Source organism: Notamacropus eugenii, chromosome 1 (genome assembly GCF_028372415.1).
Source record: "Notamacropus eugenii isolate mMacEug1 chromosome 1, mMacEug1.pri_v2, whole genome shotgun sequence".
Classification (NCBI taxonomy): Eukaryota; Metazoa; Chordata; class Mammalia; order Diprotodontia; family Macropodidae; genus Notamacropus; species Notamacropus eugenii.
This window is the reverse complement of record NC_092872.1, coordinates 374,447,575-374,465,357: the sequence shown is the minus strand read 5'-3', so window position 1 is coordinate 374,465,357 and position 17,783 is coordinate 374,447,575. Positions and strand designations below refer to the sequence as shown.

The 17,783-nt window shown below is 38.4% G+C and overlaps 1 long non-coding RNA gene and 1 pseudogene across 1 annotated transcript in view; one reads left to right on the top strand and one right to left on the bottom strand.

Annotated features, from left to right (window-relative positions):
• The window catches only part of LOC140518465 (uncharacterized), a 270,745-nt gene that overhangs the window by 31,818 nt on the left and 221,144 nt on the right, over positions 1–17,783 (top strand). The gene's annotated exons all lie outside the window — the stretch shown is intronic.
• Positions 1–17,783, bottom strand: part of LOC140529564 (interferon regulatory factor 6-like) — a 30,473-nt pseudogene that overhangs the window by 157 nt on the left and 12,533 nt on the right.

The following is a 17,783-nucleotide window of genomic DNA, read 5'->3' as shown; positions in this document are numbered from 1 at the left end:
TTTTTTAAAGTCAAATTCTAGTTAATGTTAACTTTAACCAAAGAGGTCTGGCTAATATTAAAATTTTCAAATACAAAATAGAAAGGTTTTGCTTACTAACTGGGGTCAGGTAGGTCTCATTCACCTACTTGAAATGTATGACCAAACTCTTCTTTTTATGATCCAGATTTTGGACTTCAGTTCTAATATATCTAAGTTTATGTAATAATACGAGATATGAAGCATTTTCCACTTTAAGATGTTTTCCAGAATTCTAATAAATACAACGAAAATGCTGAAACAATCAGTAGACAATTTGGGAAACTTTAAAATAATCTATTTTAAATTACCTTAAAAACTGAATATGTAGAAAGCAGTGCTTATGGTTAAGCATAATTTTAGGCATAAAACACTATAACCTATAGCCCAAGGTCCCCTGAAAATTCTAGGCTCACACAAATTGGATTTTATTTCCTAAAGGACTCATTTCCTTCTTGCCTTGTTGCCCCCACTCAGAGTTTACTCTGGGAAAATTACAATTTAATTCATATCTAGATTCCCATAGAAATGCATAAAAGGGATCTATATATAAGCAACCAAAGTAATGAATGCATATTGGATGGATTATAGTCTTAATTTTATCCTATAGAGAATGTTCAAATGTAAAAGATGCACAGGAGATCATAAGTACATGTAGAAACCTCTGAAATCATACATAGTTGTCCTTAGAAGCAACTGAATTCAGAGTTGCTATCTGGGCAGTATTCTGACATTCCCATGAAATTCTCATGTTCTTCCAGAGTCCTACATGGTTCCTCCCAAACTCAGTGTCCCTTGTGACTTATTCTTCCCAGAGAAAGCAAAAAAAAAAAAGTTTTGGCATTGTTACCAATGTTTTCTTAAGAATCTGATAGAATTCCCTTTGACATCATCCTTTTTGTCTCTTCAGCAGCATTTCACATTATTAACTACCCTTCCTCCCCTCCTTGACTATTCTTGCCTCTCTCTGTACTTTCATTGCTATGTTCTCTGGCTCTCCTTTTACCTGTCTGATCCCTCCTTTTTAGTCTCCTTTGTAGGATCATTGCTCATATACCACACCCAAACTATAGGTCTACTTCAAGACCTCAACACCTCTGGAGTGCCTTCAGATTCTCAAGTGATGTGATTCTAGGAGAAGATTTAAGAACTGATTGGTTAAGGGTGTTAGTGAGTGATGAGTTGAGGAAGATTCTGAGATGAGAATTTGGGTTACTGGAAGGATAGTGGTATACTCAAAAAATTAGGTAAATTAGGATGAGGAGTGGGTTTGAGAGAAAAGCCATGAAGGAAAAAATGGAAGGAAATAAGTATTTATTAAGTGCCTTTGGTGTGTGGGCTAAGTACTTTTCAAAAATTATCTCATTCAATCCTCATAACAACCTTGGGAGGTAGGCATTATTATTACTCTTTTTTGAGAGCTGAGGAAATCAAGGTAGGGAGAGATTAAGTGAATTGCCTAGGGTTACATAGATGAGGGATTTGAGGTCAGATTTGAGTTCTCTGTAGAGTGCTACTGAGCTATTTTGGAAATATTGAGTTTGAGATGTCTGTAGGATATGTAAATGGTGATGATGTTTAACTGGAACTCCAGTGGAGAATGGACTAGTAAACACAATTGTATGCCATTCTCCACTACTGCTCAGCTGTGTATGAGCAGGAGCGAAGAAGGTGGTTAATGTAAATAAATTAGGGTTGGAGTTTGGAAATGAATGAATGGCACTTGTGTGCTAGGGATTCATGGGTTAACTGAGAGTCAATTTTGAAAGGAGGAGAATATGAATAGGTCAGAAGTGAAGGCATAGGAAAAAAGTAAGGAATAAAATAATGGAGTTCTCAATGACAATTGCAAAATAGGTTTAAAAGTGATGAGACACAAGGAGATATGGGATGAGAGAAGGCTGTGGTCTTAGAGGAATCTCCAAGTTCTGAATCACAGAGGTGGAAGATTTAGAGGCAAGTGATAATGAAATCAAATATATGGCTCCTCTCTATGTGTGACTGAGGTGGAACAAATGTGCTGATTATGAAAGTATAGAAGATTGATGAATAGGGAAGCAAAAGCATTTGAGGAGATATCAACATGTAAATTGTTTTCTCCAAGCATGAAGGCATTGGTGTCTGAGGTGGAAAGGAAGAGTATGACCCAAGAACTGAGCACTCTGTGTAAGGAACAAGGCCAATAGATGAATGCCACTAAGACCTGGATGGAGTGAAGGAAACTGAAATGAAGAGAGAGGTGGCTTGAGTGATGGTGACAAAAGAAAAATCAGAAAGTGACATTAAGAATTAAGAAACATCTCTATTCTTCCTTTGGGCCTGGTGTGTCAGGAGTCCTAAAGTAAGGTACATCTGAGGCTGTCCAAGCTGGCCACAGAGTTGGAGACAGAGTTGGGTGAAGACAAAAGCAGAAGGATGACAGGAGTTCTGTTTGACTGGCTATTTGTTAATGACACAATGGAAATATACAATAGAAGGAGAAGGCTGAGCAAGATAGGGACTCAAGTTTTGATAGGACTAACAAGGAAGGAGTTGAAGTAATGAGGAAGTAGTATGGGAAGGGAATTTTCACCTTGACAGGCCATGACTGAATCATTGGTATTCGGCTGAGAGGAGGGAGAGTTTGAACCATAAGACAAATTTTCACAGGCTTCTCAGTAGCAATAGTAGCTATGCCATAAGACTCCACTCACTGTTAATTTTCTGAGTGAAAGGTGTGATGGGAATGGGGTTCATTTGCTTCAGGCATGGTGGCAGAGGTATGCTGGGAAATGCTTAACAAGCAGCTCTCCCTGGGATACACAAAATTAAAACTGATCTGTATCATTAACCTTTTGGTAATCACTTTGTTAAGAATAGACAATCATCAAAACAATAAATCAAGCCTTGATTTATTGTTTGCTGACTTCTAAAAGGTCTAAATGCTCACACTGGAAATTTAACACTTGTCTTAGGAGCCAGTATGAGCTGGATCCAACATACTCCTGCCCAACAGCAGGGTTGTAAAGGGCCAGAATGGGAGATTGCAGCATTAGACACCTGATGTTTGAACTTTCACTGTTTACAGAGTGCTGAGGTATAGTTGATTTGCTGATGTAATAAGTGCTTCATAAAACCTTTTTTTTTTTTTCCTAAACAGCATTTAGCACTAGTGGGAAATTTAAAGAAAGATAGGCCATTTTGGTGGGCCAAGAACAAAGCAAGGTACAGAAAGAGGTTAGAGTTAGAAGGAACCTTAGAGGGCATGTAGTATATTAGCCTTCACTTTTTAAGTGAGGAAATTGAGGACCAGAGAGATTAAAGAATTTGCCCTAGGTGCTATACACAGGCTGTAAGTGGCTGAGCCAGGATTCACACATAGGTTCATTGACATCCAAAGTGGTGTTCTTTCTAAACTACTAGGAGGTAGGAGAGGGAAATCCTGGGAGGGCATTCTGTTCTGAGATATTTTTACTAGAGTTTGCAGTGGGTCATTGAGTCATAGAATGTTTGAGATCAAGAGGTGATAGAGATCATTGGAACTGATTTTCTCATTGTCCATAGATGACTAGAGAAGTGCCATGGTCCAAGTCATACGGCAAATCAACAACTTGAACTCACCGTAGAAGTCAGGTTTTCTGACTCCCATTCTATATTTTTTCCCTTATATTGTACTACTATGGATAAGTACAATGAGATTTTCAATAATTAAAAATAGGAACTTTATACAATCTAATCTTTGATATAAATTAAAATCAATTTTCTTTTTACAAAGCTAAGCAGAGTGGGAGACATTCAGAAACTATTAATATTTGTATGGAGAGGAGGGTAGAGTTAGAAGCTAGTTTATAAAAATGAGCAATAAAAAGCCCCATAGATATAATACTTAGAAAAAGGAAGGAAGGCCACAGCAGCCAAGAACAGTGAAGTAGCCATGTGTTATATTAATTTTGGGGAAAAGAGCTTTTGGGAGACCAGATTTCCTGGGTCTGGAGGAGGTAGTATAGACATTTTAGGGATTTGACAATGCTATATTTAATATCCTGGGTAAAGATTTGTGGGTGGATACAGCCTTCATTAGTGAACCATGTGAAATAGCCAGAAAAACATCTCACAGATCATGACCACGAAATAACCTGAACCACAATGAGTTTCCTCTCTTGGGGTTTCCTATTAGGCCATTCTTCCCCAAAGCACAAAAAAGTGGTTACTTTTCTTTTTGCCCTTTCTGGTGGGCAAAGAGTTTGTTGAGAAAGGCTTCTAAGCAGAATAATATGACTTCCTTTTGCTACTCAAGTTGGGGGCTACAAGAAGGGGGAGATGGTCCAGACTACTATATTTCTTTTTCAGATTTATTTATTTCTAATTTATGGAGTAAAGGAAGTATTTCCATAACAGAGTATAATAAAAAAGATGATTGCACACAAGGTTGCAAATCTATTATGTATAAACTTTAAAATAAATGTTTATATATTGTATATAATTTGTATATATAATATATAATAAAGTTATCTTGTAAATTTCTTTTTTCTTTTTTTCTCCTCTTCACCCAGCCTGAGATGTCAATCATTACATACACACATATATACACACATATTCATATATATATACATACATACATATTCATATATATATATTCACACATGTACATATACATGGGTGTGTATAAAGCTATTACATACATTTTTCTATTTATTAGTTCTTTCTCTGGATATATTGGCACAATCTGACAATCGGTGTGGCTGCTGACTTCCAAGATCAGTCTTGGAAGTCCTGTTCATGACATTCAATAATCTGCTGGTTAAAAAAAAAAATCTACTTTCCATTTCTGATTTGATCTGATCCAGGGAACTTCACCTACTCCCTGACAGAGTCAAAAAGTATGGACCCCAGATCACCATAATAGTTAACAACCTTGGAGGTCACCTTTGGTACTAGAATTTAACATATAGGTCAGTCATTGAAAGAGAGCTGATCTACAATACTGGAGAACTAAATAAGGCATGTTTCATGGGAACTAAGGATCCTTCCACTTCTAGGGGCTCCCTTCAAGTCACACTACTTCAGGGTTGCAGTTGCCCACACTGTAGTCACCCATGTTGGCTGGCCCCATACGAGAGCCAAAGATGTTCAGGATGTTCACTAAAGGGAAGGCATTCTGATTAGGCACATGGGGTTGCAACTGATCTAGCTCTTCCCACTTCCCATCTTATTCTTTCTCACTGAGTTCATTATCCTTCTCATCCTAGGAGCAAATGTTATGGACTGTGGTTTATTTGAGCCCTGGGGCTACAGGATATAACAGACTTCATATCTCTTCCCCAGGTTCATGGGTTCTTCCTTGGTGCCATTGTTCATCAGATTGAATGCCTGACCCTTATTTTTAGTGCCTAATCAGAATGCCTTCCCTTTCGTGAACAGCCCGAACATCTTTGGCTCTTCTATGGGGCCAGCCAACATGGGTGACTACAGTGTGGGCAACTGTAGTCCTGAAGTAGTGTGGCCTGAAGGGAGCCCCTAGAAGTGGAAGGATCCTTAGTTCCCATGAAACATGCCTTATTTAGTTCTCCAGTATTGTAGATCAGCTCTCTTTCAATGACTGACTTATGTTCCAGTTGCTCCTTCCACTTGATTGGATCAGGGTCATCAACCCATTCCTAGTATTTCCCAGTTTTGACAGCATAGTCCTTGAAGATATTATTTTCTTCCCCATGCTAAGGACTATGTCAGGGTGCATGTTACCAGAGAATTTGGAAACATTTAAACTCTATGTGTGTATCAGTAAGCACCCCAACATGCACACAGAGATCTGCTACTGATAAGGGCTGGAAGGGAGGGTGAGATCCCCACAAAGACCAGAGTACAAGGGCAGGTAGCCTGGAATGAATTCACCAACTCAAGTATTGTTGAGGTCAAGGTAAAGATTTATTTCACTTTTCAGCAGGCAAGAGTTCTTAGGGAACCTGCAACCTTAGAGGGGTACAGGTAAAGTTTATGTAGGAAATTCTATAGTGAAGTATGTGCCAAAAATGCTGATGAGGTGTTTTGGGATGGGATTAGGGAGTGGTTAAGGAATGGTCAGTTCTTAAAGGAATGTGTACTTTCGGTATCCACTGGGCAGGTATTTTACCCAGAGTCATCAAGAAATAGCCCAAATAGGGTGGGGGGGCAGCTACATGGAGGTGTGATTTTAGGCCTGAAGCATCACTAAGTCAACCAATGGTCAGGGCTGATTGAGAAATACCCAGGTTCCTCTCATCAATGTCTTGTTAGACAAGATAAATGCAAGGCAGTATACATATGTCTAAGTCTAGGATACATGTGATTGGTCAGTGAGTAGCAAGTGTCGTTATGACCCAGCACACAGCCTGCTCAGTCAGTACACAGCTGGTTCAGACTAATAAGTTCTATAGGTGCAGCTGGCTGCTGTATCAGGAAAGGAGATAACAGTTGTTGCTGGGGCAGGCTGTGTCCTTGGGCTGGGGGAGAAACTGCCTGCGATAGTATTTTGAGGCTAGGGAGAAATCTGACTTTTAAAGAGAAACATGATTTTAGAATTTGGGCCCAAGCACAAACACCCAAGCACCCCATCACTACCACAGCTTCCTATATCTGCATTCATAAAAGGAAAGCAACTTTCCAGGGTTTAACAATCACTTTAATCAAGCACAGGTATCAGAGAAAATCAAAATTTCAGAGAAATCAAAAGTCAACAGACATGCTTCCAAAATGTCTGACCATTACATATATACACAGTTACCAAAGAGGGAAGCATCAACTTCTGGGTTTTAGCTAGGAGACTCCTTAGCAGCTTCCCAGAGTCTTTCTGGCCAAAGAAACACTTCTAGTCAGTAAGTCCCAAAGTAAAACCTCCCCCTCAGAGTATACACACTTTTTAGAGCCAGAGGGCATAACTCTCTAACCCAGTGTCTTAATAGAAAAAACAAAAGGTACTTGGGACCCTCCTATAAAACAACTCCCCTAATCAAACTTCCCACAATGGACAGGCCCATCAATGGATAGGAAAGATCTTCCTTAATCACATTATTCAATTCAATTTACTTTTAATAAAACTAAAACAGCAAAAGATCTTATTTTACTTGCCATTACAATGTTTAACTAGATAGTTCCAAGGTACGTTCGACTATTCACCTGGACCACTAGCCAGGGATTCAGCTGGACTTTTTGGGGTTGGAGGGCCATGATCTTCTTAAATGCTTAGCATTTAACCAGATAGAACCAAATAAAATTAACGACAAAGAAAGAATATGTTTTTGTCCTGTGTCCCTTTCTAGGCCTGCCAAAATTTGATTACCACTGGATCTGTTTTCCTTCCTTTTTACTTTCTTTTAAAAATATAGTTGTGATCATTGTGGCTACAAACCTGGTTTTGCTGATTTTACTTTGCATTACATTATATAGGTCTTTCCTTAGATGCTTCATAATCCAAAACTCCAGGTTCTAGGAGAGTAATCAAAATCATGTAAGATCCCATGAAATAAGTCTTTCTGGCTTGTGTTCCTTCCTGTTGCTTCCAGAAGGTGAATGTCACAGTCCACTCACAGCTGAGATGCCATCCCCTGAACTGTTTCAGGGGAAGGCCTGAATCTCCACTTAACAGGAAATTCAAGTCATGGTGATCCTAGAGCCAGGATCTAAGTCAGGATAGTGCAACCAAACAGACTGGCAGGGAAGTACAAAGAAGCTCCATGATCCAGGACCAAAGCCCGCAGGAACTGAGCAAAACCATGAACCCAATCATCTTTCTCTTCCCAGAGACTGAGGAGGTTCAAGTTTAGGAGGGGGAACCATACCTCCTATAAGCTGGAGGAATATTTCTGCTCATTTGTTATTATATTCCTGAAGCAAAAATTCCTTTGCATTACTTCATTGTTATTGGCTTAGTGGAACTAGGGTGTAGGGCACCCTCCCTACACTTGGTGGAACTCCATCAGTAGGAGCTAGAGCCATTTGCAGAGAGCCTAGATACCAACAACTCCCCTTAAAGGCACTTGAGAAACCTGAGGGTGAGAGAGTAGTGAAACATATTCTCCTGGGCATTTAGGCAATGGGGGAGGGAGGGAGCAGGATGGCTAGGTTACACCAATGATAAGTTTACTTGGGCCATGATGAAGAAGTCAAAGAAATCCATAATGAATATAGTCAGACAAGCTAAAGAAGTCTAATATAAGTGCAACCAGATGGACAAAGAAGAAATGTTTCAATAAATACATATTGAATTGGTCTATCAGCTGCTTGTAGTACCCCTGGAATGTACCATTGTGAGGGACCCCCCTCCACTATTCTTGCAGGTTCATGGATTCTCTCTTAGTTGATAATCACTTGGCATAATCCCCAGGATACACCTCCTCTCCACCTAAATTGGGCTGGGACACAACAGTGATGTAGGATAGGAGAAAGACAGAATATAACAAAGTCAAAAGGAGTGAAAATGTATTTTTTTCTTCTTTTACTCTGACATTGTCTCAAATTTGAAATATATCATTTGCCAGATGTGATTCTTTGACAAATATGAACCAATTGTTTGACAAAGGAGACAGTGTGATTGAACACAAGCACATTAAGACTACACTGCATATCAATGTCACCATTGGGTTTGGGAAACAGTCTTTAAAAGCTGAGTGGCCATGTAAGTTCTCTAAAAGTTCCACTAGCTAAGGGGAGCACATATGAGCAGCACCTGCTAAATGAGATAATTAGGCTGCCTCCAGGAAAGCCATCAGCTCACCTGCCACTTCATAGAGCAGTAATTGCAGATTGAACAAGCACTGGAACAAGTCTGTTCTACAGGTTTGAACATTTCATGGTCTACCAAGTGACTATCATTTTGACTAAGGTCTGAAATATTTCCCATAGTTTACCACATTTCCGTAAAGTTTATGTCATTTTTTTGACAAGGAACTGCTTTCCTCACCCCCTCCCTTGAGAATTAATGCCTAGGAGGGATGGGTGTTATGAAAATTAAATTTGTAAATTTGTATTTGTAAAAACACCACACACTTCCTTGCACATAATAGGTGCTATGTAAATACTTATTTCTCCCCCTTTCCCATACTACATATGTTGAGTAAATAAAATTTATATTAAGCGAATTTACTTGTAAATTTTATTGAATTTTCAATAACATCCAAAATTTTATGACACAACTAGAAAATTTCATATCACATCCTTGGTGAATTACTGAAGCAACAGATTTACAGATAATTTTAAGTAGGAGTGAAGAGACAATGAGAATTATTTTTACCAAGGGTCAGTTTCTAATCAGGCTATGAACCTTAGACCATTCAGGCTCTAAGAGATGGGTTTATTGAGAAGGGAGTATTCCTTAGTATTCTTACAAGCCTTGGTATTTTATTGCAGATACAGATGCTCCTCTTTACATTCTGATGAGGTTGGCAAGGATTGTCCAATTTTTGATCTTTGCATCCTCAGAGCTCAGCTGAGTGACCAGCACATGGTGGTTGCTTTTAAGTGTTTGCTTGCTTGATAAGATTGCCTCATTGATAGAATGGTTCAATTCCCAATCTTTTCTAATTTGGTACCTACTGAGTCATGTCATTTTTTGATATCTTCCTTTCCTGAACTGAGATAGCCCTTGTTAGGCAATCCACTGGTGCTCTCTCAAGTGTATTATAATTATTTTTTACACTTCTTTCTCATAGACTTATAAGATCCTAGGTCCATCATTAGAAGGTTTTGTAAAGATCATGAAGTCCAGCCTTGTTTTACAGATGAAGAAAGGGAGACTCATTTAAATAATTTAAATTACATAGGTAGTAAGCGGCAAGGGTAAGATTTAAACTCAATATCTGGCATTACAAGTTCATGATTCTTTCCATAAATGCCTAGAAAGTAGGAAAACATCTCCCTCTCTGTTACTTAATCAATCAATAAACATTTATTAAGATCCTACCATATAAGTGCTTGGCACATAATAAGTAGACAATGATTGAGCAAATGAGCGAATGTTGGGTAAGAGGAGATACATCTTTAGCAACAAAATATAAGCACTATAAACATATTTTGAAAGAAAAAACTCTTGGGATTCAATCAGTAATTATGTGCAGAATTTAAAAAGCATACATGTCTTCTCATTAATCCCGGGCATGGGTTTCTATAAAAACTACTAAGGCAAGCAAAATTGGTGAGGTTCAGAGGACTCTGACATGATGATGCTTGCCTTTCATTTTTTCCTAACTGAACAGCTATGGGGAGAGGGAACCTCTGTTAAATAACCAGTTTCAACCAATCTCTCTAATCCCCACAAACATTTTTCTAATATGGAACAAGGCATACATAGTAAAATGAGTATAGATTTTACTGCTTAATAGTGTGAGTTTATTGATGCTAATAACATGGTTCAGTTCTTCCAATAGTATGCTAATTTGATGGTAATTGTACAAGGATCTCATATTTAGTGTCAGCAGATTAGCTAATGATTCTTAAATCTAGTTTCTGTAACTCCATGATCTTCATTGTAGAAGCAGATAGGAGACCCATAGGATTTGTTTCAAGGGTTGCCAAGGTCGGAGAATTCATCCCATGGTCTGAGAATTCATCCCATGGTCGGTAATCTATTAGTGAAGAATCTCTTTGTCCTTGCATGTTGGTCATTAGATAACTTTGTGTTGAATATATTTCTGAAGTTTTTTTTTTTTTTTTTTTTTTTTTTTTTTAACAAGCTGATCTGAACCAAGCTGAATCAAAGCCAGTTTACTGGCTTTACCTTTGAGAACCCTAGTTTACTTTAATGCCACAAAGAGATACCAGAAGAGTACTTTGTGGTAGAATCAAACTACAAACCACTGACATTCCAATACTAACTATAAGCAGAAGACAAAAGCAAATTGCAGCTCCTAGGTCTTCTAGGACAGTGGTTAAACTTTTTTCCACTTGTGACCCATGGTTTAAGAATTGCTGTCTTGGGAGAGGCAGTCATGTTTTTGCTGGAATTCATTTCATTGTATAACCCAAGGCCATAAGAAATACTTTTTTTCCACTGTTAATTTTTATCATTTTTTGCACTTAGTAGTATTTTATTTTTTTCCAGTTACATGTAAAGATAGTTTTTAGCATTCATTTTTGTAAGATTTTGAATTCCAAATATTTGTCCTACCCTCCTTTCCCTTCCCCCTCCCGAAGATATCAAGCAATCTAACATAGATTATACATGTACAATCATGTTAAACACTTCTACATTAGTCATGCTGTGAAAGAAGAACCAAAACAAAAAGGAAAAACAATAAGAAAGAAAAAAACAACAAAAAAATAAAAACAGCAAAACTAGTATGCTTCACTCTGTATTCAGACTTCATAGTTCTTTCTCTTGATATGGATGGCATTTTCCTTCATGAGCCTTTTGGAACTGTCTTGGATCATCATATTGCTGAGAAAAGTTAAGTAACTCATAGCTGATCACTGAACTGTGTATACTGTTACTGTGTATAATGTTCTCCTTGTTCTACTCACTTCACTCAGCATTAGTTAATGTAAGTCTTTCCAAGTTTTTCTGAAATCTGCTTGCTCATCATTTCTTATGAACAATAATATTCATTACATTCATATACCACAGCTGACATTCCTCAACTGATGGGCATCCACATAATTTCCAACTCTTTGCCACATAAAAAGACCTGCTATAAATATTTTTGTACATGTGCGTCCTTTTTCTTTTTTATGATCTTCTTGGGGTACAGGTCTTGTAATGGTATTGCTGGATCAAAGGGTATGCACAATTTGGTTGTGCCACTGTTAGTCCCCCCCTTTTCTATTTTCTCCTCCTACTTCTGTCCTCCCTTCTATCACCCCACTCTTTCCTTTACTTTCTCCTTTCCAGCCCTACTTCCCTATAGGGTAAAATAAATTTCTATGTGCAACTGAGTGTGTATGCTATTCTCTTTGAGCCAAATCTGATGAGAGTAAAGTTTAAACAATGCTCAACCCCTCCCTTCTTTCCTTCTATTGTAATAGATCTTTTCCATCTCTTCATGTCATTTCATTTATCCTATTTTGTCTCTCTCTTTTCTCTTCTCCCAGTACAGTCCTCCCTTAATTTTTTATATCAGCATATAAAAGTCAACTCATACCCATGCCCTCTCTCTATGTATACTCTTTCTAACTAACCTAATAGAGATACAGTTCTAAAGAGTTACAAGTATCATAGTGCTGTACAGGGATGTAAGCAGTTTAATCTTATTGAATAACATGTTCTTCTTTTCATTCCTGTTTAGCTTTTCATGCTTCTTCTTAATCTTGTATTGAAGATCAAATTTTCTCTTCAGCTCTGGTCTTTTCATCAAGAAAGTTTGAAAGTCCCCTATTTCATTGAATGTCCATCTTTCCCCCTGAAAGATTATGCACAATTTTGTTGAGTAGTTGATTCTTGGTTTTAATCAAAGCTCCTTTGCCTTCCAGAATATCATATTCCAAGTCCTCTGATCCTTTAACATAGAAGCTGCTAAATCCTATATAATCCTGACTGTGGCTCTTTGATATTTGAATTGTTTCTTTTTGTCCCTTTGCTATGTTTTCTGCTTGACCTGATAATTCTGAAATTTGACTACAATAGTCTTTTAGGCATTTTCATTTTGAGATCTCTTTCAGGAGGTAATACATAGATCTTTTTCAATGACAAATTTTCCCTTTGATTCTAGAATATCAGGAGAGTTTTCCTTGATAATTTCTTGGAAGATGCTTTCCAGGCTCCTTTTTGATCATGCCTTTGAGGACATCCAATAATTCTTAATATCTCTCCTGAATCTATTTTTCCACATCAGTCATTTTTCCAATGAAGTATTTTACATTTTCTTCATTTTAAGAAGTTTGTTGGTTGTGTTTGACTTACTCTTGATGTCTCATATAGTCATTAGCTTCCAATTACCCAATTCTATTTTTTAAGGAGTTATTTTCTTCAGTCAATTTTTTTTTTTGCTCCTTTTTCCAAGTTGTTGACTCTTTTTTTCATAATTCTCTTTCATGACTCTCATTTTTTCTCATTTTTTCTTCTACCTCTTTTACTTGATTTTAAAAATCCTTTCTTCCCAACCGATAAATGGTCAAAGGATGTGAATAGACAGTTTTCAGAGGAAGAAATTAAAGCTATCTATAATCATACAAAAATGCTCTAAATCACTAGTGATTAGAGAGATGCAAATCAAAACAACTATGAGGTACCACATCACACTTCTCAGATTGGCTAACATGACAAAACAAAATGATGATAAATTTTGGAGAAGATGTAGGAGAATTGGAACACTAATTCGTTGTTGATGGAGCTGTGAGCTAATCCAACCATTTTGGGAGAGCAATTTGGAGCTACATCCAAAGGGCTACAAAAATATTCATACCATTTGATGCAGCAATATTGCTTCTAGGACTGTATCCCAAGAAGATGATAAAAATGGGAAAGGGTCTCACATGTACAAAAATATTTATAGCAGCTCTATTTGTGGTGGACAAGAACTGGAAATCAAGGGAATGTCCATCAACTGGGGAATGGCTGAATAAATTGTGGTATATGAATGTAATGGAATACTAATGTGCTATAAGAAATGATGAACAAGAAGACTTCAGAGAGGCTTGGAAGGACTTATATGAACTGATGCTGAGTGAAAGAAGCAGAACCAGGAGATCATTGTATACAGGAACAACGACAGTGTGCTAGGAATTTTTTTGGTAGACTTAGTCCTTCACACAATGCAAAGACCTAAAACATTCCCAAAGGACTCTTGAGGCAAAATGCCATCACATCCAAAGAACTATGGAATAGGAACGCAGAATGAAGCAGAATGTTTTTCCTTGTGTTATATTTTGTTTTGTTTGAGTTTTTCTCATGGTTCTTCCCATTCATTTTAATTCTTCTATGCAACATGACTAATGTGAAAATATATTTAATAAGAACATATGTATAGAACCCATATACAAGTGCATGCCATCTCAAGGAAGGAGGGGAAGAAAATCTAAGACTTATGAAAGTGATTGCAGAAAACTGAACACAAATAAATTAATAATAGTAATAATAAGATCCTTTTTTGAGCTCTTTCAAAAGAACTTTTTCGACTGGAGTCCAGTTCATATTCCACTCTGAGGCTTCACATGTAGGCCTTTTGACATTGTTGTTCTCTTCTGAATTTGTGTTTTGATCTTCTCTGTCTCCATAGTAGTTTTCTATGGTCAGAGCTCTGCTCCTCAGGCACAGAGGGCACTGTCTCAAGTTTCTTGTGCTAGAAGCCAGGAGTCTGCTCACTGGCTTTTCATGCCAGGGTCTCAGGTTCTTTTGCTTGCCTACTACACTGGGATGGCCTGGCCTAGTCACACCTTTTGTGATGAGGTTCTGGAGCTGGCAATTTTCCTTCTGCACTGGTGCTGGAAGTCTCACAACATGATTCTGTGCCAGGACTGAGAAGCTTTAGTTTCCAATCTGTGCTGTGACTAAGAGCCTCCTGCTGGTTTACTCAGACATTGTTTATGTTGAGTTGTACTCCCCCTTTACCCAAGTGAGAGAGATATAATCTTCCAAGTTATCTTAAGCTGGAAAGTTTTCACTCCATCTTTTCGTGGGTTCTGTCACTCCAGAATCTGTTTAGAGGTCTTATTTAATGTTGCTTCTGAGAGAAACTGAGGAGAGAAACTGAGGCAACTTCCTGATTTCTCTCTGTCATCTGGAGGCTTTGCCTCCAATAAGAAACACTTAATGAGTTCCTAAGGGAAAAATCAAAGGACAGGACCCTAATTGCAAACAAAACTGAAAATAATTTCTGTTTATGTACCTACATTTGTTGTGAATAATGAGTACGTGGAAAAATTATATGAAGGCAAAGCTATGTGCTTTGATCTTAATGTCAAAGTGGGCTTGGGAAAAATGGCAAAAGGTATGCTGATAAAATATGGTACAGATTTATGAAATAGAAGAAACTTAAAGACTACTCAAAATCCTAACTTATACATCTTGAATACTTTCTTTAAGAAGTATTTTGGAAGGTGTTGAACATGACAAATACTAACAGTGTCACAAAAATGAAAGACTTTATTTTAATATGTAGGAAGTTACTAATGGATCAGTTCCTGATGTAGAAATTATGTGAGAATCAGTTGTCTCTGTATAGTTAGACCATTGTCTAGATAGAACAAAGGTCAAAATCAACATCAGATTAGAAGAAGGGCTAAAGAAGTTATGTGTTTTAATTCTTTTTTTTAAAATTTATTTATTTATTAAATTTATTTATTTAACTTTTAACATTCATTTTCACAAAATTTTGGGTTACAAATTTTCTCCCCTTTTATCCCCTCCCCCCCCAAACACCAAGCATTCTAATTGCCCCTGTGACCAATCTGCTCTCTCTTCTATCATCCCTCTCTGCCCTTGTCTCCATCTTCTCTTTTGTCCTGTAGGGCCAGATAACTTTCTATACCCCTTTACCTGTATTTCTTATTTCCTAGTGGCAAGAACATTACTCGACAGTTGATCCTAACACTTTGAGTTCCAACTTCTTTACCTCCCTCCCTCTCCACCCCTTCCCTTTGGAAGGCAAGCAATTCAATATAGGCCAAATCTGTGTAGTTTTGCAAATGACTTCCATAATAGTTGTGTTGTATAAGACTAACTATATTTCCCTCCATCCTATCCTGTCCCCCATTGCTTATATTCTCTTTTGATCCTATCCCCCCCCATGAGTGTCGACCTCAAATTGCACACTCCTCCCCATGCCCTCCCTTCTATCATCCCCCGCACCCTGCTTATCCCCTTATCCCCCACTTTCCTGTATTGTAAGATAGGTTTTCATACCAAAATGAGTGTGCATTTTATTCTTTCCTTTAGTGGAATGTGGTGAGAGTAGACTTCATGTTTTTCTCTCACCTCCCCTCTTTATCCCTCCACTAATGAGTCTTTTGCTTGCCTCTTTTATGAGAGATAATTTGCCCCATTCAATTTCTCCCTTTCTCCTCCCAATATATTTCTCTCTCACTGCTTGATTTCATTTTTTTTTTAAGATATGATCCCATCCTCTTCAATTCACTCTGTGCACTCTGTCTCTATGTATGTGTGCGTGTGTGCATGTGTGTGTCTGTAATCCCACCCAGTACCCAGATACTGAAAAGTTTCAAGAGTTACAAATATTGTCTTTCCATGTAGGAATGTAAACAGTTCAGCTTTAGTAAGTTCCTTATGACTTCTCTTTGCTGTTCACCTTTTCCTGGTTCTCTTCATTCTTGTGTTTGAAAATCAAATTTTCTTTTCAGCTCTGGTCTTTTCATCAAGAATGCTTGAAAATCCTCTATTTCATTGAAAGACCATTTTTTCCCCTGAAGTATTATACTCAGTTTTGCTGGGTAGGTGATTCTTGGTTTTAGTCCTAGTTCCTTTGACTTCTGGAATATCCTATTCCATGCCCTTCGATCCCTTAATGTAGAGGCTGCCAGATCTTGTGTTATCCTGATTGTATTTCCACAATACTTGAATTGTTTCTTTCTAGCTGCTTGCAATATTTTCTCCTTGACCTGGGAACTCTGGAATTTGGCCACAATGTTCCTAGGAGTTTCTCTTTTTGGATCTCTTTCAGGTGGTGTTCTGTGGATTCCTTGAATATTTATTTTGCCCTCTGGTTCTAGAATCTCAGGGCAGTTTTCCTTGATAATTTCATGAAAGATGATGTCTAGGCTCTTTTTTGATCATGGCTTTCAGGTAGTCCCATAATTTTTAAATTGTCTCTCATGGATCTATTTTCCAGGTCAGTTGTTTTTCCAATGAGATATTTCACATTATCTTCCATTTTTCCATTCTTTTGGTTTTGTTTTGTGATTTCTTGGTTTCTCATAACGTCCTTAGCCTCCATCTGTGCCATTCTAATTTTGAAAGAACTATTTTCTTCAGTGAGCTTTTGAATCTCCTTTTCCATCTGGCTAATTCTGCTTTTGAAAGCATTCTTCTCCTCATTGGCTTCTTGAACCTCTTTTGCCAATTGAGTTAGCCTATTTTTCAAGGTGTTATTTTCTTCAACATTTTTTTGGGTCTCCTTTAGCAGGGTGCTGACCTGCTATTCATGCTTTGACTTCATGTCTCTCATTTCTCTTCCCAGATTTTCCTCCACCTTTCTAACTTGATTTTCAAAATTCTTTTTGAGCTCTTCCATGGCCTGAGCCCATTGGGTGGGCTGGGACACAGAAGCCTTGATTTCTGTGTCTTTGCCTGATGGTAAGCATTGTTCTTCCTCATCAGAAAGGCAGGGAGGAAATGCCTGTACACCAAGAAAGTAACCTTCTATAGTCTTATTTCTTTTCCCTTTTCTGGGCATTTTCCCAGCCGGTGACTTGACCTCTGAATATTCTCCTCACACCCACCTCGCCTCCTGATCCTCCCAGCCAGCGTTTGGGGTCTGAGATTCAAATGCTGATTCCAGCCTCAGGGCTTTTGGCGGGGGCAGGGCTGCTGTTCAGTGTGAGATTAAGTTTAGGTGCTCAGGTCAGGGCAGGGCTGCCTCTCAGGCTCAGTTCCCTCAGGGGGTTTATGCACAGACCTTCAACAATGGATCCAGGCTCCTGCCTGCTTGGGGAGCCCTGGTCTGCAGCTGCCTCTCAGCTTCTGCCTCCCGAGGGGGCCTGAGTTATGGGGGCCCCCCACTCCCCTCTCGACCCACCAAAGAGACTCTCTCACCGACCCCCGTCACCTGTGGGTGGAGAGACTTGTGCGGCCGCTGGAGATCCCGTCCCTGAAGCCTGCTCGGATCTGTTCCTCTCTGTGCCACGGCCGCGGCAGGTCTGGGCTGGGC